This window comes from Eubalaena glacialis, chromosome 7 (genome assembly GCF_028564815.1).
Source record: "Eubalaena glacialis isolate mEubGla1 chromosome 7, mEubGla1.1.hap2.+ XY, whole genome shotgun sequence".
Lineage (NCBI taxonomy): Eukaryota > Metazoa > Chordata > Mammalia > Artiodactyla > Balaenidae > Eubalaena > Eubalaena glacialis.
In genome coordinates, this window is record NC_083722.1 from 92,309,318 (window position 1) to 92,336,038 (window position 26,721).

General features: G+C 39.0%; 1 protein-coding gene and 1 non-coding gene across 6 annotated transcripts in view; one reads left to right on the forward strand and one right to left on the reverse strand.

The window, feature by feature from the left end:
- The window catches only part of MITF (melanocyte inducing transcription factor), a 224,191-nt gene that overhangs the window by 84,134 nt on the left and 113,336 nt on the right, over positions 1 to 26,721 (forward strand). The window lies entirely within an intron of this gene.
- Positions 15,004 to 15,110, reverse strand: LOC133095866 (U6 spliceosomal RNA). Its single transcript, XR_009701722.1, has one exon. It is a non-coding gene; the product is annotated as a U6 spliceosomal RNA (small nuclear RNA).

Sequence of the window (26,721 nt, forward strand, 5' to 3'; positions counted from 1 at the left end):
TTTCAAACACTTAAGGTAAAAACAAAAATAAAAACAAAAAAACATGCAACAGGGACCATATGGGGCCCACCAAGCCTAAAATTTTTACTGGCCCGTGGTTTAGAATGTGCTTGCTATGTAACACTTGATACTCAATATATAATCAAATAAAAGTTCCTTTCTTAGATTTTGTTAGTTCACCCAACAAATATTTCTTGAGTATTTGTTCTGTTCCTAGCACTGTCCTAGATACTGGGGAAATAAAGTTAAAAAAAAGAGAGACATTTCCACCTTCAAAGAGCTCAGCTTCCTACGGAAAAAAAAAGACCAAACCTAACCAAATCGAATGGAAATAAGAAACTGGAAGGTTAAGTCCCAGGAAGACAAAGCAGCTGAGTGTGAGATAGAGAGCAACAGAGGGGGTTCTGTGCGTCTCACCCTCTTTTCTTCCTTCCTTGGTCTGTGCTGCGAAACGGTGACTAAGTTATTTCCCAGATTTCAAATTCACCCTCTCACCCGCCCACACACAAACACAGAACAGTGTTTGCTTTTCCCTGTGATTTCCTTATTTTTCTATTTTATTTCTTTTCCAAAGTCTCTTTTGGCCCCAACTGAAATTCATTCATTATTCAACTCAGGCTTATTGAGTCCTAAATTAGGTTGGTGTTCACAAGGAATATTTCTTTTCTTTCTTTTTTTTTAAATAACATTTTATTTTATTTATTTTTTTAAACATCTTTATTGGTATATAATTGCTTTACAATGGTGTGTTAGTTTCTGCTGTATAACAAAGTGAATCAGCTATATGTACACATATATCCCCATATCCCCTCCCTCTTGCGTCTCCCTCCCACCCTCCCTATCCCACCCGTCTAGGTGGTCACAAAGCACAGAGCTGATCTCCCTGTGGTATGCGGCTGCTTCCCACTAGCTATCTATTTTACATTTGGTAGTGTATATATGTCAATGCTGCTGGGACGAAGTGAGAGAGTGGTATTTTATTTTATTTATTTATTTTTGGCCACAGTGCATGGCTTCCGGGATCTTAGTTCCCCAACCAGAGATCAAACCCGTGCCCCCTGCAGTGGAAGCGCAGAGTCCTAACCACTGACTGCCAGGGAATTCCCAAGGAATGTTTATTTTCATTCTACTTTTTCAGTCAGTTTTTCTGTGTCCTTCTACTTAAGGTGAGTTGCTTATATGCACCGTATAGTTGGGTTTCGAACCTTAGTCTTTTATGCTTTTTTTCCTCTTTTCTGGAAATATGGATTATGATTATTTTATTTCTTTTAGCATCAAGGTCTTTCCCCAGATCTGATGTTTCTAAAAAGCCTGCATTTTGTGATCTGTACCAAAGTGACTTATTGACCAGTGTTTGCTTGTTTATTTTGGATCTTTCCTGTTGTTGGAATCCTTTATGACACTACCTGATCATTAATCCTGCTCTCCTAGCATATGAGTAGTTGAATATAATTTCTTTTCTGGTTCCAAAGATGCCCTCCAGCCTGCATTTTGGTTAGCAGAATGACCAGAGCTTGGACAAAAGACCATGAGTGACACACACAGGCCTGAAACTATCCTATTACAGAACAGTTACCACATTCCTGTGAATGGCTAAGCAAAGGCAAAATATGAGCAACATTATTTATGGCTCAGTGAATGATTTTATATTCAAAGTCTGTCATCATTTGTCAGAAGACTGGTATTATCAAAGCTGTGCCAGACTAAGGACCATCTAAAAAGTGATTTGGGACAAACTCAGCATACAGTAAAAAGAAGACAGTTTAGACGTATCCCAGGAAACAAGAACCCTGCCCCTGACTTGGAAGTAGTTCTGTTATTCCTGCTGTTGTCAGACTTGCTTGCCTCTTGAAAAGTGAATTTTCCTCCCTCTAAGTCAGTTTTGTCAGTGCTTGTTTCCCGCAGTGCCTGTGGCACTGCCCGGGTGGGTGTTTCTGCAGTGCCTGGTTCCTGTAGTGCGTGGTGGCCAGAGCTGCATGTAGTAGCCAGCAGCTTCCTCTGGCATTCTTACCCGAGGACATTTGGAGCAGCGTGCCTCTGGTGGGCCACCTCTCTGTGAATAGCCTTCCCTGGCACCCTAGAGGATGGAGTCCAGTAAGTTCCACAGGTGCGGCACCGCAGTGAGTTTCCTGCCGTGCAGAGAGCTCAAAGGGCCTGGATGTCAGCCCTGGGGAGGAAGACTCTGAGCCCTAAGGGTAGTGACTGCTCCTTATATCTGCCATTCCTATATTCTTTAGAGTTTTGTTTACTTCTTATAAGCTAATTCCCTGCTATAGTTAATAATTCCTTATATTAAACTTTCTCCATTCAAATTACTGTGTGGTTTCTCTCTCCTGATTGGACCCTGACTAATACAGGGTCCCATCAGCAGCATTAGGTTTCTGTTCTTGCATTGCAAGAAGGTAAGAGAGTCTAATGGATTTGTACAAAGGAGCATGAAATCAGAATGTATTGCAACATAAGCTATTGTATATTTCTCTGCGTTTTTCTGATTGAATGACCAGATCTTAGGGAAAACTGGAAATATGCAATTATCTGTGGTAAAGGTGGAGGTTGGTGGTGCTGATGACCCTAGAGTAAAAAAATCCACAAAAGATTTTGTCTGACAACTTGACCATTCTGCTTTGTGTGGGACCTTCGGGGTATGTGAACAAGGCTGCTGTGAGACCCAGTGGTGAGTGATGTAATTCAGTTTCTGGGGATTGTCTGCAGAGCTGTACTATCTTACATTGATAATCAAAGGGTGATTAAATGTACATGTCAAGTTTGTTTCCTTCTACCCTTGTATCATGTGATGGAGTTGCAAGCAGTTGCTCTTTTGTTCCCCTTTTCTGTGTGAATGCTGCAGCAGTGTGATACGAGCAAGTGTAGGGCTCAGAAAAAAAGACTAGAATGAGGTGCCTTGAGGATTATTGGGTCTGATTCCTTCAATTTTTGGATGAGGACACTGACCACAGGTGAGGTTAAATGCCTTCCTCTCAAGCGTATGCACTTAGAGAACAGAAGGATACACCCAGACAGATTTTTTTGACTCCTAGTCAGTTGTTTTCCCCCAACTCCAGTCTATTTAAAAATCTCTAATGAGTTTTATTTTTTATAATTATTTTTTAATTTAAGTATAGTTAATTTACAATGTTGTGTGAGTTTCAAGTGTACAGCAAAGTGATTCAGTTATACGTATACATATATATATTCTTTTTCAGATTCTTTTCCATTACAGGTTAATAATATATTGAGTATAGTTCCCTGTGCTATACAGTAGGTCCTTGTTGTTTATCTGTTTTATATATAGTAGTGTGTATATATGTTAATCCCAAACTCCTAACTTACCCTCCCCTCTCCCCCCCCCCCGCTATCCCCTTTGGTAACCATAAATTTGTTTTCTATGTCTGTGAGTCTATTTCTTTTTTGTAAATAAGTTCATTTGTATCATTTTTTAAGACTCTACATATAAGTGATATCATGTGATATTTGTCTTTGTCTGACTTACTTCACTTAATATGGTAATCTCTAGCTTCATCCATTTTGCTACAAATGACATTATTCCATTCTTCTAATGATTTATTTTCTTACATTTGTACTTAAGATTTGTAAAGCTTGGGAAGATATAGTATGTGCAGAATATTTGAGTCTAAATACATTAAAAGGATAAAGTAGAAAATGCCTTAAGTAGGTGCATCTTCTTTTGATTAAAAAATATTTTGTTGAAGTGTAATCTATGTAGAGAAAAGTGTGCTTATTGTAAGTGTATAGCATGATGACTTTTTTATAAATTGGACTCCTATTATCCAGCTCTCAGATCAATTAATCAAATGACATCTGCACCCCAGATACTCCCTTCCTGTGGCCCTTAGTCATTACCCCTCCGAACGGTAGCCACCATCCTGACTCCTAACAGCATAGATTAATTTTGCCTGTTTTGGGCTTTATAGAAATGGATTCAGTCATACAGTCACACATGGGTACTTACCTGTGCCTGGCATTTATTCATCACAATTATGTTTGAGGAATTCATCTGTGTTGCTGTGGGTAGTTGTAGCTGATTCATTTTCATGATTATATGGTATTTCATTGCATATGTTTTTTGAGATTTATTTGTCCATTCTCCTGTTGACGGGTATTTAGGGCGTTTTCTAGTTTGGGGCATTTACAAATAGTGCAGCTATGAACATGTGTCATCGTTACTATTATTTTTTAATGTTTGGACATTGGAAGACAGTGAGATGTGAGGTTAAGGGCACAAGCTTGGAATTAGACAAACACATTAATCTAATGTGTTTGAGTTTAATCTCAGTCAAGTTATTTACATCCTTGAGCCTGTCTCCTTATTTGTAGTGGGCATACTAATTCCAGTCTTGCAGGGTTTTGGAAAAAATTGCATGAAATGATGGATGCTCTGCACAGTGCTTGATACATAGTAAGTTCTCAAAGAATGGAAGTTGCTATTATTTTTCAAGTTAAGCTTTTCTAAATTGTAACAAAGCATCAGCATAATTCACTGTCTGCATTCTGTTGTTGTACACAGTGTTTTTATGTTTTTCAGAGCTTGCACTTGCTTTGTTTGAATCTTCTTTATCTTCTCCCTTCCTCCAATACTACACTTATTACCTGCCTATTATAATCCAGGTATAGGTGCAGGTATTGAAGAAGAGTTTTTTTTTACCAGACTTCATTCTTGAGTTAGCTTCTCAGGTTTTGCTGTATAGGCGCACCATTATAATACCATTTGCTTACTGTTTTTTCTTATTTTGCCTTAATCAGCTCACTGTGTTTTACTTTGCTTTGCCCAAAGATGCAAAATCCTTGCAATAAGGGGTTTGTATATCTGAGCCTCAGTGACCTGTAAGAAATGAGGAATCAACAGTCTCCTGCTGTAATTCAATAATTATTTACTCCTTCTGCCAGATGATGTGATAGAAGCTCTGTGGGGCTTGAAGGCAACAGTCTTGAATTGTACCTCTAGAAAATTCATGTTATAAGTACCACCAGGAACATCCTTGCCTTTATTTACAGTTGGCCCAAAGCTAGGATTACTTGCCTGGGTGCCAGCTAAGAAGTGAATTAGTGAGTATTGACTCTGTGTTCAGCCTCAAGCAGGCTTTCCTGTGGAATGCACATTTAGTTGGACTGTGAGGAAAATCATTAACTCATTCCGACCTAAGGAAGCTTTGTGAATGGCTAGAAATTTCAGGATTATGGTTATATAGTTTCAGAGGTTGTATTTTGGGATAAAGGATAATTTAAAGAAAAAAGAAAAGGAGAATCTGTTTACTTCTTAGAAGAGTCATATGTTGGTTTTGTTTATGAATTATGTTTAATCCAATTTTATTTAGGTTATATATTATATAGGATAATTTTCAAGTAGGTAATGTTAACAAACTTAGAATAGGTAAAGGAAAATACTTGTGGCCCAAGCGTATATCGTTTTAGTAGCATTTTAAAAACCTCTTTATACTAGTTTGCACAATAAATATATTTCTGAAAAGCTGCAGATATATAGATATAGGAGGTAAATATATAAAGACTACATTTTATAAATGGATTAATATAAAATCACCATCATATTTAGATACTTAAAATATATCTCATTATAATTATTCTACTAAATGTAGGATCTGTTATAAAATGAACAATCTGTTCCTAATTTGTATGTTTAAATCTTGGGATAATTTGAAATGAGGTGTAGTCAATATTTTAACATATTCTTGGAGTTTGATTTAATGAGCATCATGGAGATGATAACTTTATTCCTAGATAGTTGAAATAACTATCTGACAGAAATGTAATAGAAGCAGAACGTTATTTTTCTCATTATCAGCTGGAAAGCAAAAGCATTAGCATCTGAAGTGAATGCTGGAATCTCCAATATACGTGTGTGTATATGTGTGTGTGTGTGTGTGTGTGTGTGTGCGTGTGTGATCTGAGTCATGCTACTCCAAGTATGATTCATGGACTAGACTGTTTCATGAACTAGGTGTCGGTCAGCAGTGAGGTATGAACAGATATTGAGTGTTCAGAAACCTTTATAGCAATTGGACAGAGTGATTTTTAGGTCTCTTGAATCTAGTACAAATTTGGGCTTGCATATTTGTGTGTCTGTTTTGTTTTTCATTTCATTTGTCTTAGAATTCATTTTTATTATGTTTACAAAAGTATTGATCTGTGTCGGATTTGAAATTAAAAAAAAACAACAGACAAACTGATGCAAACCACAAATTACAAATGGTTTGAGAAGCATTGGTGAGAAACTTGCATGACTGAGGCAGAAAGCTGGTATAATTTCTAATCTTCCCTAGGCATGTTTTATGACATGGAATACTGTGCTCATGTTGCATCGAGCTTTTCTAATCCCTAGTTAACCATATCCTTGAACCTTTCCAGCGTAACTATTCTGTCTATTCAATTGTGACATTTTGATCCACTGATTTCCTAGAGTGATTTGCAAAGAAGTAATTCTTTGGATTTATTCATTCATTCAACCATTATTTATTTAATGAGCATCTAACTGTGGGCCAGATACTGTTCTAAGCACTGGGAATTCAGCAGTAACAAAACGAAGCAAAACAAAAAACAATCTCTGTTCTCTTCTAGCTTGTATGAAGAGAATTAAAATATATAAATATATGTGTCTGTACATACGTGCGCGCACACACACACACACGCATGAACTGCAAGGCGGTAGATTGGGTCCACATGCATCCAGTTCCCCTTGGGCTATGACTGCATGCATTCTTCTACTCTTTGGATGTTAAGGTCACTAGTGATGTAGTTTTGTGTCTGAACCCTGTGACTAGCAAAGAGTCCCCAGGTGACGCATGTAGTTGGCTTCCCTCAGGGCTGTTGGTGTTTGAGCATGACCTCCCTGAGTTGGTGAGGACGTTGGAACAAGCAAAGCCTCAGAGACTGGAGGAATCTTGGTGTCCACTGTCCTGAACTGCTGTCTCCCTTTGGGATGTCATTAAATACAAAGTTAGATCCAGGGTGTTTCTTTGGTTCAGTTGGAGGAACTATGGTCTCCTCTAGGATGTTGTTGAGATCCTGGGAGTTTAGCAGGGAGATGTCAACCCTCTGAAATTAGGATGGCATTTTGGGTGTGTGCACTTTTTGGGGTGAAGGCTCCTAGCTTTCATCAGCTTCTACGAGTAATTCATGACCCTCAAAGCTGAAGAATCATGGGTATCCGGTGAGCAAAGAGCCTTTTGCAGTTTGGCTTCTGTTGTTTAATCTGGTTGTATCTCCTGTTTTCTCCCTTGGGCTTCCCTGTGGCAGCTAGACCTGCCTCCTCACTCTTGCTCCGGCATGCCAGGCATGGCCCCATCTGGGATGCTCGACCTCCAACCATCCACAGAGCTCCTCTCCTCACCTCCTTTAAGCCTTTGCTCCATTGTCACCCTCTGGGCTTACCCTGACTACTGTATTTAAAATAGCATTCCCTTCCTGCCTCTATCTTGGTCCTTGGTGCTTTATTTTTACCCTAGCACTTGCTGCCTTTAACACCTTAGATGGCTTAATTATTTACTAAGTTTATTGTCAATATTCCCTTTCTCATCCTAATGTTCCATAGAAGTAGAGATTTTTGTCTCTTTGTTCACTGCTGTATCCCCAGCACTTCAAACAGTGTCTGACACATAGTAGGTGTTCAATAGATATTTGATGAATAAATAAATGAATAAATGAATGAATATGGGCTCTGATTCTCCCTTTCAAAGTGTACAACATGGAGCTTAAATTCTGCCAGTTTAGCTGAGATTCCTCGTGTTGTTCTGTGTGTATCTCATCCCATCGGTTGTGGTTTCATGAATCTCAGTTCTTATGTTGCCATAAATTGACTTCCAATATTTTCAGTATTTTATTTTTCTTTCCATGTTTCAAGTATTCCCATGAGGCATTTTAATCTTTTTCTTATTGATTTTCACCGTTTATTGACTCTTAGTTTATCCTAGACCCTCAAAGTGTTCGTGGATAAAACCTAAGGCAAGTTAGCTGGCCTCTCCATCCCTCAGTTTCCTCATCTGTAAAATGGGAATAATAATAATATCTAATCTTGCAAGATTGCTGTGAGGGTGAAATAAGATGATGCTTGTAAAGCAGATAGCACAGTGCCTGGCATAAATATTGGTTGCATTAATGCTGATGACAATGTAAGCATCTTACGGCTCACCATAGCGTCTGCACGTGGCAGTCACAGAGTAAATGGCAGTAGTTACAATTATTGTGGTTTTCCCTCCCATTACCACCACTAATGATATGGTCCCAGACAATCATCAGAGCGTAGGGCATTAATAGAAAATTCTAGAGAAGGTTAAGGGTTGTCCTCCCTTCCCTTCCCTTCCTTTTTCTCTTTTTCTTCCTCTTCGTTTTCTATACACTGTTACTCTTCCCTTTCCATGCAACGGAAGACTTTTCAGGTTTGAAATTTATTCTTCACTCTGCAAATCTGTTCTTGATTGTCACCATCATAACAGTACTCAATTTTTTTGGGGTGACATTCCATTTGAATGGATAGCAGTAGGTCCTTGAGGTGTATTTCCACATATGTATTTCACAACAATCAGGATTTCTGGCAATGGTTTAATTTTTTTGGAGGGCATTTCAAGGAGCTGTCTTGTAAATCTCTGAATGCCTGGGTTATTTGCTTTCTGTCTTTTCCTCCTCAGTGCCAAATTAGTAAAACTCTCTAGATTTGAATCTTACAAGTAATCAATCAGCAAATGTTTATTAAGTTTATATATGAAAGACTTTTGGAGCAGCCAAATGGCAGGGTGAAAGGTGAGCTTTAGGAAGATCAGTCTGGGGGCTGTGTGTGTAATTGGTATTGGAGGTGTTGCAAATCCAGCAGAGAAGGGAGGAAGGGGCTGTGTTGTGGGAAATGGCAAGAACCAGAAGTGCAGCAGTGCCAGTGGGAATGGAAGCTGGGCTGGTGCTCAGGATGTATGTATGTCTGGCTTTCCTAGGTACCACCAACAGTCTCCCAAAGCAGCTGCCTCAATATACATTTCCACCATCAGTGTCTGAGAGTTCTGGGTGGTCCCCATTCTTGCCAACACTTGGTTATTATTTTTGAATAACAAATCATACTAAAACATAGTGATTGAAAATAATAGCTATCATTTCATTATCTATTGATATCATGGTTTCTGTGGGTCAGGCATTTCAGAGGCCTGTGCTGGGAAGTTCTCACTCAGGATCTCTCATGAGGTTGTAGACAGATGGTGGCTGCCAGGCTTTCTGAAGGAGGAAGCCGTTGGTGGTCCAGGTATACTATACCCCTTCTTATTATCTTTCCCCATCCCAAGGCACAGGGCCAGACTAGGGTGAGCCAAGAGATGAAGTCCCGGCCCTGCCAAGGAATGAAATGAACATTTATTGAGCATATACTATGGGCTAGGTCTTGTGCAAGCTGCTCTACTATTACGAGGTTTTTATTCCCTTCAGCATGCTCTTTCCCTCAGAGTTAGCTTCCTAGACAAGCCTTTCCTTAAGAACTCTGTATTTAAATAATATTCTTCTTTATTTCCATCTTAATTGCTCAGTTTTATCACCTTCATAGCTCTTTTTTCTATTTACACTGTGTATGTAGTTGTTTGCCTATTTATTACTTGTCCACCTACCTTCCTCCACTCCCTAGTGCTAGACTGAGGGTTCATGACAACAAGGACTCTGCCTCTTTCATGCAATGAAATATAGGATACCCAGTGAAATTTGAATTTCAGATCAAAACAACTAATATTTTAATGTGTGTCCCAAATGTGGGACATTTAAAAAGCATAAGTATATCTCAAATACTTAAAAACTATATCCGTAAAAATGTACGTCTCAAATGTGGGACATACTATACTGAAATATTTCTGATTTATTTGAAACTCAGATTTAATCTGATGTCTGGTAGTTTTATATGCTACATCCAGGCCACCCAAATACCTGGTATTTAGCATATTGTGTGGCATATAATAGAAGCTCAATGAATGTTTGAATCAATGAATGAGTAAATGAAAGAGTTCATATCTTTTTCGGGAACAGTTTTGCAAGGTGGATATTATTATTTTAAAACAGGTATAACTTTCTACCTTGTTTGAAAATAGGATTTGGAAAAGGGAACCCTCCTACACTGTTGGTGGGAATGTAAATTGGTACAACCACTATGGAGAACAGTATGGAGGTTCCTTAAAAAACTAAAAATGGAACTACCATATGACCCAGCAATCCCACTCCTAGGCATATACCCTGAGAAAACCATAATTCAAAAAGATACATGCACCCCAGTGTTCATTGCAGCACTGTTTACAATAGCCAGGTCATGGAAGCAACCTAAATGCCCATCAACAGAGGAATGGATAAAGAAGGTGTGATACATATATACAATGGAATATTACTCAGCCATAAAAAAAAGAACAAAATAATACCATTTGCAGCAACGTGGATGGACCTAGAGATTGTCATACTGAATGAAGTAAGTCAGACACAGAAAGACAAATATCACATAATATTGCTTATATGTGGAGTCTAAGAAATAAAGGGTACAAATGAACTTATTTACAAAACAGAAATAGAGGCACGAATGTAGAAAACAAACTTATGGTTACCAAGGGATGTGGGGAGGGACAAATTGAGAGATTGGGACTGAAATATCCACACTACTATACATAAACTAGATAACTAATAAGAACCTGCTGCAGAGCACAGGGTACTCCACTCAATACTCTGTAATGGCCTATATGGGAAAAGAATCTAAAAAAAAAAAAAAGAGTGGATATATGTATATGTATAACTGATTCACTTTGCTCTACACCTGAAACTCACACAACATTGTAAATCAACTATACTCCAATAAAAAAAAAAAGAAAATAGAATTTATGTTTGCTTTAATTTTTTAGTGTGCCCACGGAGTATTGAGTCTGTACTCCCAGGAGGCACTCAACACATGAGTGAATAAAAGCTCGATTCTCTGTGTGGTGGGATTTTACAGGTGACTTTAATTTTATTCATATGTATTTTAAAATTTTCTTATCATGAACCTTTTTAATAAAAAAAAGTTTTCAAAACTTGGTAAGTAACTGGGAGAAAAACGATAGGGCTAAAATCCCTTATCCACAATTCCAAAATTCAAAAGTTTCTAAATGTTGAATGATTTTTTAAAAAAAATCTCATTTGGCACAATTACCTGCCCTGAAGTGACACGAGGCTATTTATAGTCTTTATTATCCCACTTAATTGAATATTCATGTTTTCTGGAAGAAATATTAATATGGTTGATTATGAGCTGTTGCCCTGATCTCACTAGGGATATTACACTCTGTGTATACTTCATTATTGTTACAAAATCTAGAAAATTCTGATGTCTGAGACTCCTCAGTCCCCAAGAGTTTTTCTGAAGAATGTCTGGTGTGTGTGTATACATACATGCATACTATGTACATAGAAATTTCGGGAATGATACATTGAAAATTGTCAACAATGAATACCTCTAAGAGAAGGGATTGGATAGGGAGACAGTGAGAGATGAATTTATGCTTGAGTATTTCTTATTTTTCTTATTCTTTGTATTTCTAATTATTATAATAAAATGATTGCCTTTTTCAATGAAAGAAAGAGTAGAATTGGCTGGAGGGTTTATTTAGGAAAATAGTGGTGTAATTAATGTTAAAAGACAGTTAATGAAGCAGGCTATGCCTTTACATATTAGTTCAACATTTCTGACTGCTGACAAGGACCCAGAAAAAGTTATACACACACCAGGCAGCCTATTGCCTTTTGGATAATGTGTGCATGGTCTAGTGGCAGGGAATTTGCATCAGCAAAAACACTCATTTCTCTTAAAAAAATAAAATCAAGGCACCCAAAAATGTGATGAGTAAATGAAACTACTGTTATTAGTGATGGGTTTGGCATGTTTTACGAAGTCTGAACGATTACTCATCCTCTGTACGTTTGCAGAAGTGCTTTAACAAAAGCCAGATGCATACGTACTAGCAGGGGTTAGTAAGTGGATGAGAGGATTAAACCCACTGAGTTTTTGGAGCCCTGGTTTGTAGCTGTTTTTGGCTTGTCGACAGGCTACGTTTCTGAGTCAGCTTATAGGATGGCTTCCAAGGGTAAGTCTGATTTTGCTTTTCTGGGTTTAAAATATAAGTGGTCAAGGAGATGTGACTAGTTGCCTTTTGCATTGGATTCTCTTCATTAATAGTGCATGCATTTCTTCTGTGAGAAAGACGTTTATCTTATTCCAGCATATTCTCGTGTGCCTGCTACTGATTTTTATGGCTTTACCTCACCTCCCCCTAATTTTTAAAGTGAAATGTCTGAGTGCTGAAGGGATTTGCAAGGGGAATTGCAAAGGTCATATGTAAGTTCTACGGCTGGCGTGTGGAGAGCAGTGTGACTGAGCCAGAGCCCTCTGTGACCCTTTTAAAGAGGATGTTTCTAATAAATTAGTGTAGCGCACCATACGTGCTTGTTTATGACCTTAAAAATGGTTTAGTTCTTGCTGAGTGGCTATTACTGATGCTTTACGACATGTTATCATGGTTTCAACTTGCACATTTTTTTTTGGATTAAAACAATGTCATGCATCAGTCAATGTGAAGTTCATTTTTCTTTTTTTTCTTTTAAAGGGACTCAGGAGAACATTCAACATTAGAATAAGTCCTTGGATTCTGACTTCAGAGAATGTTGGTTCTTGAGGTCAGAAAAAGTGAGGATTCGCCAAGCTCTTACAGATGAGCTTTGTAGTAATTGCTGATGAAATTATAAAACACTGCTTTTCCCACTGGATACTAAATGCCCCTTTTCATTAGCTACAGTATGGGGAGCAAAATCATGTGATTTTTTTTTTTTAATGTTTAACCATAACTACTTTTAAAAGGCAGTTTTCATTTTGTGGCTGCTTTTTTTTCTTCCGGTGTCTAGCACAGTTGAGGACTTTATCTTTTTTGTATCTTTTTAGGACACTCTGGTGAATGATGGGGTCTGAGTAGCTCTCTAAATGGAAGAGGGTGCCAAGGGGCTTGGGCTGGAGGGGCAGGAGGAGCCTAATTGCATCTCTGCCAGGCGTGCTTGTGGATATATTGCCCTTCTCCCTTCCTCTGCAGCTCTCGGGCTGAAGGAGGTCACTGTGATGTGAGGACTGGGGCATGTCGGTGGCCGGTAGCTTTTCCGAGTGGCAGTGACATCTCTGTGGGCTCAGAAGGGAACTTGCCTCAAGATTTCCGTTCATTCATGTTCAGTACCCATGAGGGAGAAAATTGATCTGCTCTAAATGTAGTCCTTCCTCAAGAAAGACTGATAGATAAAAAGGAGTAAGGGAATTGCTGTTGATTTTTTTAAAAAAGAAAATACATACATCAGGGCTTTGAAAAATCAAAACACTTATGTTCTTAGTGGAAGTCTGAAGCCCTGTGCCAAAGGCTGCATGAAGCTGGAGGTTAATGTGGCTCATGTGTGTTTTAGAGCATCAATAGTTCTTGACTATTTGGGGTAGGGGTGCAAAAGTCTCAATAATTCAACTGGTCGGTAATTTAGGAACTGTTCCCTGCTGATAAAAGCAAGGGTAGGGCTCCCCTGGTGGCGCAGTGGTTGAGAATCTGCCTGCCAGTGCAGGGGACACGGGTTCGAGCCCTGGTCTGGGAAGATCCCACATGCCGCGGAGCAACTGGGCCCGTGAGCCACAACTACTGAGCCTGCGCGTCTGGAGCCTCTGCTCCGCAACAAGAGAGGCCGCAATAGTGAGAGGCCCGCGCACCGCGATGAAGAGTGGCCCCCGCTTGCCACAACTAGAGAAAGCCCTCGCACAGAAACGAAGACCCAACACAGCCAAAAATAAATAAATAAATTAATTAAATAATTAAAAAAAAAGATCCATAAAAGCAAGGGTATATTAGAGAGTAGAATGTGAGATGAAATGTGAGGCTGCCAGGAGACCTCTGCCTTGCTGACGGTGAATTCAGACCACGCTCCTAGGCCTTGCTTCCAGGGCTCCTTGCAAGGATGTGGCTCCTCTGCTGAGGTGTGCTTTGGCGGAAAAGTTACGGGGTTCACTTCCACCCCTTCTCAAACGCAGCCTTTCCAGAACTGCTTCTATGGGTACCCAAGGTGAATTGCTGTGAGGTTTGAGAAAAGCTATTGCCCAGGACGAGCTGGAACACTTAATCCACCATGTCACACACACACAGGTACTTTGAAAGGGACAGGAATCTTGACTGAAGGCTTAGCTTCCACCTGGAAATTGTTATCATAATAAGACAGTGGTCTTTTTCAATGAGAGAGAGAGAAGCATAAAATGTGGTGGAGGCTGGCACCTGAATGGCATCTGAAGATGTAACCCTGTGACCTTTGCCAGTGTTCCCTCCCTCCCCTGGTTTGGAACCTGAATAATGACTTAGCTAAGTAGCTTATTTAAAAAATTTTTTTAAATTTATTTTATTTAAAATAATTTTAAAGAGTAAAATCATTTATCAGTGATTTTAGAGCACACTATTATGTGTGTAGATTATCTCACCTCTTTTGATTTTGTCCTTATTTGTCCTCATTTCTTAGTGTTTCTCAGCATCTCATCAACTGGCAAGAGAAGATACAACCCCAAACAGCTTTCTACACCTAGTTGCTTGTTAGCCAATTTAACTTAAATATATAGAATGACATATATATTTCACATTTTGTAGAAAAGAAAATTCAAGAATATATATATATGAGCCCAGTCTTTGATACACACACAGACACACACACACACACACCTATATATATTTATCTGTATCTGTATCACACACCTATATATATTTATGTGTATCTGTATCTTCCACGTAATTTACTAAACTCTTAAATCCATAGTCACACACAAGCAAAATAAAATCTTAAAATAACCTTGCTGGAACAAATAAAGAGGGAAAATTGGTAGGCAGACTTCATGACACTTTTTTTTTTTAACATCTTTATTGGAGTATAATTGCTTTACAATGGTCTGTTAGTTTCTGCTTTATAACAAAGTGAATCAGCTATACATATATCCCCCAAAATATGGAACGCTTCACGAATTTGCGTGTCATCCTTGCGCAGGGGCCGTGGTAATCTTCTCTGTATCGTTCCAATTTTGGTACATGTGCTGTCAAAGCGAGCACCATGACACTTTAATGTGTGTATTTATTACTTAGAAATATTCAAATACAGCTTTGTTTTGTGTCATTAATTTTGGTGGTTCAGTATTTGGAAAGGTGACAGATAAAAGGGCAGAATGCAATTCTTGAAGCTGTAATTTGCAGGCGGCTGATAATACAAGTCCATTTTCTTTTCCAAATGTGCTATTTATGTAATTTATATTTTTAACCAATCTTAGAACTCGAATGAAAATAGTAATTAATCTTAAGGGCAAGAAATGTTGCAACTAGGCCAAATTTGGAAACTTTAAGAAATTCTCTAGGTGGTTAAGCCCGGTCTGTTGAATATTCTAATTCGCACGTCACAGAGCATAGTGCTCAACAGGTAGTACGTGCTCAGTTAACGTTAAATGACTGGGTCAATTTGACAACAGTTTTTTCTTTTTTTTTTTAAAGAAATGTAAGCATATTTGATTTAGAAGTGGCAGGCCAATTTAAAGCCAAGATAAGATAAATAGACCAGACAAAATAGTGCACATGGCAGGGATAGTGGTGTTATATGTACAAAGAGAAAAAACTGAAAGGAAGAACATCAAAATGCTTGCATATTAAGATGATGAATGATTTTTATTTTTTTATGTATTTTTTTGTTTTCCTTTCCTTTTGCAAAGTGAACACATGCATCCTTTGAAGTGTAGTCCTTTCATGACATATATTAGGCTTCGCATAACAATTTGTTAGATGCCGAGTTAGTTAATTTATAATGAAAATGATACACATCTTATATGACATGAATGGTGTCCCCTGGAGTTGGGGGAGCAGCATGGTAGCTTCGAGGAGAACTTACATTCTAGTGAAATCATTTTCTTTCAAATAACATTTTACTTAGTATCCCAGTATTGTCCGTTCTTCCCTAACACAACATACACATTTCTAAAAAAATCACTAGATGATGGAAAATCATGCAATAGATGGCACAGAGTCTACAGGAAAAGTGGGGCTGAGGCACAATACTCAAAAAGTTCATCAAGAACATAAAAAAAGGAAAGCTAGGAGCCTTAGAAAAGCAGTAGAGTTTTACACTTGCTAAATGGTTAAGCAGTATGCAAGTACCACATAAACTTGGCGCTTTGCCTTGAAAAGACCTAGTGTTTGCTTGTAGAGGTGGCTGAGGGGAGGGTGGCAGCTTGTAAACTATGGTGAGGTGGTGGAAGGAAGCTGGTCTGAAACTGGGTGGAAAGTTGTAGCAAAGCTGTGGGTGGTTGCGGTGTGCAGCACGCGTGGTAAACTGAGGGTAGCGGGCAGATGTTTGCGGTGTCTAAGTTTTGTGTATTTCTCTACTGCTTGACTCAGGTGGGTGTGGTTTTCTGTGTTCACCTAGTGTTTCTTGTGGACCAAATCATACATAAGGAAACTCAAGTTCATGTGGGTTATGCTCATATTGTCCCCTGATGTGTCAATCATGTTTAAACAGATTTGCATGTTCAAAACAAGCGTTAGAACTAACTCTATATGAGACAGATGAAATGAAGTTGCATTAGTTCTAGGTATATCAAGAGCCCAGTTTGGAACCCAGCCACCCTTTCAGCACCCCAGGGATTCCAGGGATCATCACTGTGTGTCACTGTGTAGACTAGAGCTTGCTTGTCCTTTTGTCCGTGACCTGGAACAGATACAGAACTTTTTTTTTTTTTTTTTTTTTTTTGTGGAGACATTTGGTCCTACCTTTGTATCCTTCCTTGGCTGGTGACTGGCAGGTTCTTCAACATCCACAAAGTTCAATCCTACTGCTAGATGGACTGTCCAGTAAAGCAAATGGCTTTGAACTTAATGGTCCCATAGAATACCTCACTCCAGATCCTCGTCAGGGGATCTAACCTTGCATCTGGTTCTCCTCAGTACTTCTCAAATGCTGCTGAGAAAAACCAATATTTATGGATTACAGTCCGAAGGATAAAGGTTCATCTGTTATTCCGAATACTCTAATAAAACAATGAGGAAAGAAGCCAATGTCATTTGAAAAACCATTTCCAAGGTAGCTTTTACTCTGATTTGTCAAATAACATTAAAGAAAGGCGTGAGGATTTTACATTTATCAAAAATGCTCACTGGTTAAAAAATAGTTAAGGGAAATCTACGGTAAAATCTATACCTGAAATAATCCAGACCAGCAGAAATCTCTAAACCTGAGAATTTGCCCCTACCCCCCACCCTATTTCCCCCCAACCCCAGCAGTTAGTTTTATTACTACACTTAGTATTATGCTCTCAGTCTCCTTGGAAGGTCATCAGGAGATAGAGCCCCATGAATCCTGATTGTATGGGGTGCCTGTCTTGTGGATATTCCAGTGTCTCCTTTATGAAGATCCTTGGGAGAAGTGTCTCTCTGGTTTTGATACCACAAATGACTGTACTTCTACTCAACTTTGGGTTTTTATTTTATGGATATAGTTAGTCATGTAACTGATCATGTCTTCTTCCTCTTTATGGCCACAGGCATGTTTTCTTTAACCCATACTTTTTTTTTTTTAAACCAAAAGAAAACTAGTTTGCCAACGTTGGAAAATGAGAAGATTTCGCACAAGTGTGTTTGAATTTCCAGCATCTATTGAAAAATCAGATCTGGCAATGCTGGGATCACGTCTCCATGGCAACCGTGGGATCCAATAAAGTAATGCCGTTTTCCTTAAAACAAAGCATGCACTCTTCCCTTTGTTTTACCTCCTTACTTTAACTGCTTGGCCCTAATAGACCTTGGACTCTGTGCCCCATGGCTTAGAAAGCAGTTTGTGACTCACCTTTAGAAAACGGGCAGACTCTTATTTGCCTTTTGTGAACTAATATTATCCCTAGGGTCATTTAATTCTTTTTTTTCTTGAATTGTCTTTCATCCTGTTTTCTTCACCTGCGCATGTTAGTTTTCTGTTGTTGTTTCATCTTGGGGTGTTGTGTACTTTTACATAAGCTGCTTTAAGTTTTTTGGGGGGAACAAACAAGGTATACATAAAGAAAAATAGGAGAGTGATTTTTTTCCCCCTCAGATCATGTTATTTTTATTTTTTGCCTGGTAAGAATTTAAAACAATTACAGCTCTTTCTCTGACCTATTTTAGAGTCTGCTTGATTCTAGTACCATCCAGAGCTCTGCAACTTTTTGCTGGGGTTTTGTTTTGTTTTGTTTTGGTAATTCTTCATAGAGACTCTGAGAAAACATTGTCTTGTACCTAAGATTGGTTGGCATCCCATGATCTCTCATTAAGAACTGAAAAGTTTCTGTTTTGTAAATAAGTTCATTTGTATCATTTTTTTTAGATTCCAAAACAGAAACACACTCACAAACTTAGAGAACGAATTTATGGTTACCGGGGGAGAAGGGTCGCGGGGGGAGGGATAGATTGGAAGTCTGGGGTTGACATGTACACACTGCTATATTTAAAATAGATAACCAACAAGGACCCACTGTACAGCACAGGGAATTCTGCTCAATATCCTGTAATAACCTAAATGGGAAAAGAATTTGAAAAAGAATAGGTGCAGGTATATGTACAACTGAATCACTTTGCTGTACACCTGAAACTAACACAGCATTGTTAATCAACTGTACTCCAATATAAAATTAAAAAGAGAAAGAACTGAAAAGTTAAGTCGGAATATTTGTTCATTCAGTTCTAGGAGGGAAGATTAGGAAACCATGAACCTTCTTAGAGTTTATATGCCAATTGCAAAGACCCCCAAGAAGACATCGTTCAGTGCCCTGCATGTGGCACTGCTGTGACTCCTGGGGACAGGGTCAGAGAAGACAATAGCTGCTGCTGGTCTGGGACCTTCTGTTCTGAATGGTGCTGTTAGATGTTACTATAGCCTGAGTACTGTTGAAAACAACTCTGAATTGATCAAAATGTGGCATCATTAGTTTTTATATTCTCTTCAGGATTTACGTATTCTTTTTAAAAATCTGAAGACTCAACAAATATGGGCCAACATGCGCCCTTGGATGGGTTTGTATCTAGTTCACCACACCCTCCCACTACCTGTGTCTGCATGACATTGAGGCTGAATGTCATGTGCCCTGTGTCCCTCCATTTCTCGATATGTGACTCTTGTTACTTAATGCCACACTGGTACACCACCCTAACTCATCTGCTGTTTCGCATAAACCACACTTTGGCATATTTTCCTACTGCCGCAGTCACCTTCCGCATGCTTCCCAGCCACTCAGCTCTTTCCATAGCATTCACGTTTTGTGAATTGGATTTTTGTCATTGCCCCTCTTCTCTGCAGTCTCAGGGTTGTAAGCTTCCTCAGCAGGAGTGACATGGGTGTGCCTAAGGGTAGGTCAAAAGAACACTGTGCTTATTCACCCAACACATGTTTATTGAGCACCTACTCTGTGCCAAGTGCTGTCCCTGTGCTGGGGATAGAGCAGTGAATAAAATGGGCAAAGCTATGTGCCCTATTGGAGTTAACGTCCTGGTAGGAGTGGAAAGTTCTATGAAGAGGAATAAAGCCAGGAGGAGTTCCTATTTCATTTGAGGCTCAGAGGTTAGACCTCGCTTCTGAGGTTCCTTTTAAATGGAGATGTGAATTAGCTGACTGAAGAGTAAGTCATGCAACTGTCTGGGGAAGAGCGTTATAGGCCAAGGGGACAGCAGGAAGAGTAAAATCCCTGAGGAGGGGACATACTTGCATTTGGCATTAGGCATGGTTTTTAATTCAGTGCTGCCCTTCCTAATGGTATGAATTAGGGTCAGTTGCGTTTGCCCTCTGGACCACGTCTGTGCACTCATCTCTAAAATGCAAGATTCTATATGGGATTCGCAGACACAAACTACTATACATAAAATAGATAAGCAACAAGGATTTACTGTATAGCACAGGAATTATACCCAATATCTTATAATAGCCTATAATGGAATATAATCTTCAAAAAAAATGAATTGCTATGCTGTACACCTGAAACTAACACCAGTATTGTAAATCAACTACCCTTCAATTAAAAAAAAAATCTCATTAAAATGCAAGATTCTACATTGGAGAAGGACCATGCCTTTCTCACTAGTCTCTACCCAGGGTCAAGTCTGGCCTTTGGCTCTCGGTAAGTGTTGAATAAATAGATATGCGATTAACAGATGGACACATAAGATGTTGTAGAAGCATATGAAGGATCTCAAAAGCAGGGTCTTAGCTAGGTGTATGTCACTAGTTCACAGATTAAAGACAATAAACATGGCCAGCTCTGAAGCCCATGTACTAGGAATTTTTCCTTAATGGTGACTCCACATTCTTTATGCTCAGCAAGCTGCATCTCCAAAGCACCACTGAGGAATGTATGATGGAGGAAAGGGGCCTGGACTGTGTCTTGGTTGCTGTATCTGTTGTTGGTCGTTGGTATGTCCCAACTTCTAGCAGGGTACCGGTGGGCTCATAGTAGAAACTTAATGAATATTTGTTAAAGAGTGAATAAAATCAAAGCAGGCATACATTTTCATTTCTTTCATAAAGCAATGTTGGAATCACTCTGCAAAGATATCCATTCTGCCTGTTTTCTGCCCGAGAAAGATACACTAGGACTAGAGAAAATGAGAAAGATTAAAATGGTGTCAAGGCCAGGCAGAACATGAACGTCTTACTTGCCTTATCCTCATTTACAGATGGAGAAATTAGAGTTAGCGGCAGATGCAGGAAGCTTGAGTCCAGGGGCTGTGTTCTTAACTCCTGGAGTGTGTTGCTTGTAGAGAAGGATAACTAGCTGGTATAGAAACAGAGGTATGAAAAGAATTAAATTCCACCAAATGGCCTGTGCTTGTGGCATTAGTAATTGATGATCCTTAATGTTGATAGAAGTTTCTTTCACATACGACACGTTTCGGATGGAGAGAAAGGTCTGATTTGTAACTTATACTTCTCTAGTTTATGTATGCCTCAAAGACTGCTTTGGTTCAGTTTCTTGAGAATTGATCAGGTTTTCTGAAAGCCATGTGGGACTATTTCCTAACATAAATCTTTGTTTTGTTCTGGTAAGACATGGGTAAATTCTAAGTGCTCCGATTACATTCCATATCCCTCACATTCGAGTTTAATGACGCGCTAGCAACATTATCCTCTTGTCAGCCTCGATTCCTCCCTTCTGTCCCCAACTCATGAACAAATTCTTCTACTTTATTATTCTAGGACAGTTGGGTTTTCTGCTACTTTTTTGCATTTTCGATGGCATGAACTCATTTACTAACTGTGCTTTTGCAGGAGAACAAATTTAAAGGTGAAAGGAAGCCTGGTGAATTTCTAACAGTCTGTTGGGTTCGTGGAAGATCATTGGAACACCTTTGTTTTCCTTTCCTGTGCGTATGTGCTTTCAAGTGAGGGGAACGTTGTGATTTTCGTAGCTGGTGTCAGCCTCTGTGGCACAGGGAAGCAGATATCCTGGCCATCTTTCTGGGAAAGATGACAATGGTTGTGTTTTCTCATGACTTTATTTTTCCAGTGCTGACTATATGGCAGTGTCATTCTGGCAAATATTGGCTGGCCATGGAACATTTTTAAGTGCAAGGGTTTCATGAATATTCTGTCTATTACCATGGCTGAGGAATCAAAACAAAATACTCTGCACACATTTCCTCGAGCATTCATGGATGGGTTCCAGTGTATTACTTTTATGTTAGCTCCTAGACTGCGTGAAGAATCTAAAATAAAATATTACTGAAAACACAGTGATTAAGAAGAATTGGGTATAATATTTTGTACCATTTTCCTTTTCTACGTAGTAATGCCGTGAATGGTGACATAGATGAACTGGGTGCAGAAAGGCTTTGCAAGAATTTATGTCTTTAGACTCTTGTTATGGACATGATAGTATTGACAATAGCATGTACTGTCTGTCTAGCTCTTGATAATCTCTATTCTCACATTAGAGAAGAGCAGACACTGATGATATTAAAAAATACCCGCCGCCCCGATATCCCAACGATTGTCATAATTTGTTTTCCCCCTACTCTAGTGTGTGCTTCTAACATATTTATGTGATTAACGAGAATAAGTAATTGCGTGTGAGTGTACAAGGAGTTTACAAGGAGAGTATTTTACTGGTGGCTTTTTGCACTGGGGCTTTATTTGGACAAGGATCCTTCTACAGTGCCTCATGGGTCTAAGAATGTAGCAGGTTGGCCCAAACATGAATCTGGGAGTTCTTTTCTGGTGCAGTTTTGGAGGAGTTCTTTTGGGGAAGCCATGTTAGCATCAGGCCAGGGTGAAAATGATGGCGGTGATGATGAAGTTGTTAATAATAATGGCTACACTGTATTCAATGCTCACACATATTCAGTGTGTCAAGTGGGTATCATGCATTATTCCATGGATTGTCTTACAACAGCCTGTGAAGTTGGGGCTCTTCTTGTCCCCATTTTACAGACAAGGAAACAGGCTTAGAGAGGTTTAATTTTCCCCTGGCTGTATAGCTAATGAGGGGGGGAAGAACTTGGATTTGAACTCAGTTCTTTCCTTCCTTCCTTCCTGTCTCTCTCTTCCTCCTTCCCTCCCTCCTTCTTTCTTTCTTTCTTTCTCATTGCAGGGGACTTAATAGGCACATCTTGTTTTATTGTGCTTCGATTTATTGCATTTTGCAGATATTGCCTTTTTTACAAATTGAAGGTTTGTGGCAAACCTGCATCGAGCAAGTCTATCAGCACCATTTTTCCAATAGCTTGCTCACTTTGTGTCTATATGTCACATTTGGTATTTCTTGTAATATTTGAACTTTTTCATTATTTGTATATTTGTTATGGTGATCTGTGATCAGTGATCTTTGATGTTACTATTGCAAAAAGATTACAATTTCCTGAAATTCAGATGATGGCTAGCATTTTTTAGCAATAAAAAATTTTATAATTAAGGTGTATTTTTTTTTAGACATAGTACTATTGTGCACTTAATAGACTACAGTATAGTGTAAACATAACTTTGATATGCAGTGGGAAACCAAAAAATTCATGTGATGGTCTGGAACCAAACCCACAATATCTCTGAGGTCTGCCGGTGTTTATATGTTTTTTTATTGGTTTATAACATGTAAGTTTCATATGTACAATATTATATTTCGGTTCCTGTATACACTGCAGTGTGCTCACCACCAAAAGTTTAGTTTTCATCTGTCACCATACTGTTGACCCCCTTTACCCATTTTGCCTTCCCCCACGCCCTTCCCCTCTGGTAAACACTGCTCTGGTCTCTGTATCTATATGTTTGTTTTTGTTTGATTTGGTTTGTTCATGTTAAAAAAATTTCACATATGAGTGAAATCATATGGTATTTGTCTTTCTCTGTTTGACTTATTTTACTTAGCATAATATCCATAATATCCATCCATGTGGTTGAAAATGGCGAGATTTCATATCTTTTTATGGATAAGTAGTATTCCATTGCACGTATATGTAGTACAAGATGTGAACCCAGTTCTTTCTGACCCCAGAGCCTGGACTCATACCTCATTCTCACCACATCCTTCCTAGAAATAGGAGACTCTTGTCTGGAATATTTTAGTGATCTGCTACCTAATTCCCTGCTTCCCGCCTCTTTCCTCTTTAGACCTTTGTCCTCCCACCAGCTTTCTGAAACATGCACCTCTTCACTGAAGTCCCCCTTCCTTCCTTCTTTGCCTCATGCATTCTCTGTCTTCAGGACTTCCGTACCCTGAGCTTTCTCCTTTAAGTTCTCACAATACTTTGCTCCTCTCTTAATCAAAACCCTTTGCAGCTAATAGTCAGCTAGTTAAGTATTCCAGGGTTTCCTAGGCTGTGGCTGCAAGCATTCAGCTTTGTGTGTCTGTGCCTGTGTGAATTTTTTCTGGACGCAGTCCGTAGTTTTCATATGAGTCTCAGAAAAGTATTTGACCAAAAAGGTTAAGGTATGATTATTTATAGGATTCTCTGCCCTTCTCCAAGTAATGAGCACCTAGAGGGGAGGAGCATATCTCATTCCAATTTATTTCCTTAGATGGCTATAATAATATAATATTTTCTGAGTAAATAATGAATAAATAAATGTCTCTATAAGTAGAGCCATGGGGATAGCCTGTGGGTTAAGAACACAGGCTCTAGAACCAGACTGTGCCTTGGATTGAATTCCTTCTCTGCAAACTCTTCAGCAAGTGACGCAGTCTCTCAGAGCCTCACTCTTCTCGTTGGTAAAAGGGACATCATAATAGTGTTTAAGTTAGAGGGTTGTTATTGAGGAATAAATCAAGGTATGGTATGTAAAATGCTTAGCACAGGAGTGCGTAGCATACCTCCTATAATTAGCTGCTATTATTATTAGTAAGAACTTTTGAAAGAGGCTGGAGGATGAGCGTCTCATGATTTTTCTAGTTACTATCATGGAGATATTACAAAAAGATTTATCATGCCACTTTGAGTTTTCAAAGCTTAAAACCAACGTGTTTTCTCTAGCCAAGGTGGCAGGTGCAGCTCGGAGACGTCCCTGAAAAGTTGTTCTTGGACATTTCCTTTCCCTGTGGCCTCGACCCTGGCCGTGTAGTGGCTCAGTCTTCATAGATGGATACCCTGAAATGCCAGCTAATGGAAATTTTGTGATATGATCATTCTGCCCCCGAGGATTTGGACATATGCTTTTTGTGTTTAAATCAACAGAAAAAAAGTGCAGCTGTAGCCACCCTTCTGCATAATCGTTGAAGTAGCCCTTTTCCTTGCATGTTGTTGGAGCCCCTGAGTGCCAGGCCTGTCACTTACTGTCCCCTCTGTGCATCGCAGGTGAGTCCAGTAGGTCAGATGAAAGGCAGAGGCCAGCAGGGCATAATCACTTGTTTACGTAGCACTGATGAATAGCTGTACACAGATCAAGGCATACATGTTATTTATAGTAGTGCGGCCATAGGGTCACATTGGCAAGAAGCAGCCTCTAGAAAAGTGCTTTAGTTGGATAGTTATGAACTCTGGCTCATTACTGTGCACTAAATATAGAAAGGGGAGTTTGAAATCTCTTTACAGAAAATATATTGTGAGCTGGGTTCATTGACATAAGGGGAAAAATTGTTGACTCCTATTTTCCCAGAGTTTTTTACGAGCGTATACTGTTTCTTTTCATCACTGGTAAGTGTTATGACCTTTAGTAAGTCGTTTGCAAGTACTCTTTAAAAAAAAAAGGTCTTTAAAAAGTATAGCAGCTTTAATCACCATCATCAAAAACTGCAGACAGCCCAAATGTCCTTCCACTGGTGAAAGGATAAATAAGCCATGGTTCGTCTATACAATGGAATATTAATTTGCAAATAGGTACCGATACCTGCTGCAACATGGATTGATCTCAAATATACTTGCTAAGGGAAAGGAGCCAGACTCAAAAGTCTCTGTATTAAATGATCCCATTTATATGACATTCTGGAAAAGACAAAACTATAGGAATAGAAAAATAGGTGGTTTCTGGGGGATGGGGTTGGGTGATGTTTTGACTCCCCAGGGGCAGCCTAAGGAGTGTTTGAAACGATGGAACTGTTCTGTATCTTGCTTGTGGTGGTGGTTACATGAATTTATGCATTTCAAAACCTCTAGAACTGTACAGCAAAAAGGTGAATTTTAACGTTATATAAATTAAGAAAAATTTTTTTAAAAAAGAATGACAGCATGTACCCAACACACTGAGAGAGAAATGTGGACTTGCTTTGAAAGGGGCAATGCATGTCATTAAAATCCCATAAGTATCTTTTGATTAGCTACTAGAAGTCAGTGCTTTATAGGAAATCAGAAAAGAAAGTACTGGTCTATATGCTCAGTGGGGTAACAATCAACTTTGGTAAACATGCACAAAAAAATAAAAGGGAACGTTACATTTGTATTATGGAAATTTAGACAGAGGAGAAAAAGGCATCTAGCTGGGATCATGGATGATTTTGGTTAAAGTGAGGAAGGTTTGTCAAGGTATTAATATAATCTTGAAGAATGAGTCGATTCTTAAAATGTTTTTTTAATAAACTTTTAATCAAAATATAACATTCCTACAGAAGAGTATACACATCTTAAGTGTACTGCCTGATGAATTTTCATGAAGTAATCCAGTCTATGAGACAGACCATTACTAGCATCCTTGCATCTTCTGCTAGTCAACCCTTCCCCAGGTATAATCACCATCCTGACTTCTAACATAGATTAATGCTGTCTGGGTGTTATTTAACTTTATACAAATGGAACAATACAGCCTGTACTCCCATGTCTGGATTCCTTTGCCCAACATTATGTATGTGAGATTCATCCCTGTTGTCATATGTGGCAATAGTTTATTCCCGTGGAATATTCTGTTGTATGACTATATCACTATCTCTTCTGCTGTTGATGGGCATTTGGTTTGCCTACAGTTTTGCACTGTTATGAGCGGTGCTGTTATGAACGTTATTGCTATATGCTTTTTGGTGAACATGCGTGTACATTTCTGTTTGCTATGTGCCAAGGAGTGGATTTATTGGGTTATAAAGTATGCATATGTCCAGCTTTGGTGAATACTACCAACCGTTTCCAAAGTCTTTATACCAATTTACACCCACAGCAGCAGCATCTGAGTGTTCCAGTGGCACCATTCCTCGCCAACATTTAGTAATGCACCTCTATTTCATTTTACTGAAGAATGTGTAGGATCTTG